A 1,173-nucleotide genomic window follows, 5' to 3' on the forward strand; every position below is an offset into this window, starting at 1 on the left:
AGGGAAAGGTGGAGGGACACAGATGGCTGTGCCAGGCATCAGCTCATGCCAGCAGTGATGGATGAGGATGGATGTGGCCAGTGGGGATGGCGCAGGGCAGGCAACCACTGGCCAAGGAAGGAATAAGGCCCCCACGTCCCCAGGACATTGTCCCCAAAGAGCAGGACCCCAGCTGGCTTTGACCCCAGAGGCCAGCGTTTCATGTGGGCATCCTGCAACCGGGACCCAAACCACGTGGTGCTCTGAGCTCCCCGGGGTGCCCAGGAGCAGAGATGGGGTGTCCCATGGGCTGCTCCCCTCATTCCCACCAGTCTGTGTCCATTAAGTGGTGAGCCAGAGCCGGGTCAGTGCTAACACCTGTGTGCCAACCCCAAGCACCCATCCTGTGTGCTGGGGTGCCCGGTGCACCCCGACATCACTGGGGTGAATGAGTGCACCTCCCTGCTTCACCGCCCTGTGCACATACACCTCCCTGGGCACACACACCCGCATGCAGATGCCCTTCCCTCGTGCATCCACACCCCCGTAATGCAAAAGCACCCCTTGTGCAAATGCAAACCCCTTGTGCAAGCACACATCCTACGTGCAAGGGCCCTTCCCTTGTGCAAACACGCTCCCCATACGAGCCCACACATGCAGGAGCACCCCAGGCCCCCGCCGCTGGCCCCAGCCCTGCCCAGGGATGTGCCAGTGGCTCCCTTGCCCCCCACTCCTCCCCTCAGCCCCCCGAGGCACCCAGTACCTGGGCAGCACCCAGGGGTGCAGGGGGGCAGCTGGGGGTGCGGAGCAGCCATCGGGGTGGCAGCCCATGAGTTACAGAGGGGGGGCCCTCAGGTGCTGCCTGGTCTCCAGCATGGCAGGACAAGGCTGGGATACCGATCACGTTCCCCAGAGCCAGACAGCCACGCCAGCACCAGCCCTGCCTCAGTTTCCCCATCCATTCCCTCTGACCCTCCCTCCCCAAGGCCTTTTCCTGGCAGGTTTTGCCAACCAACACCGTGCACATTTTGGGTGAGCACCGAGTCAGCACCCCAATCCCCCCCAGGGCTCCTGGCCCTGACCTGGCCATCCTGTGACCCCTCCACCCTGTGGCAGCAGTGACCCCTATGTCCAACAGGTGCTGTCCTGCTCACAGTCCCAGCTTCTTGGTGTTTTGTTTTTTTTTTTTTTTTA

Source organism: Athene cunicularia, assembly GCF_003259725.1.
Source record: "Athene cunicularia isolate RWA chromosome 15 unlocalized genomic scaffold, athCun1 chr15_part1, whole genome shotgun sequence".
NCBI lineage: Eukaryota > Metazoa > Chordata > Aves > Strigiformes > Strigidae > Athene > Athene cunicularia.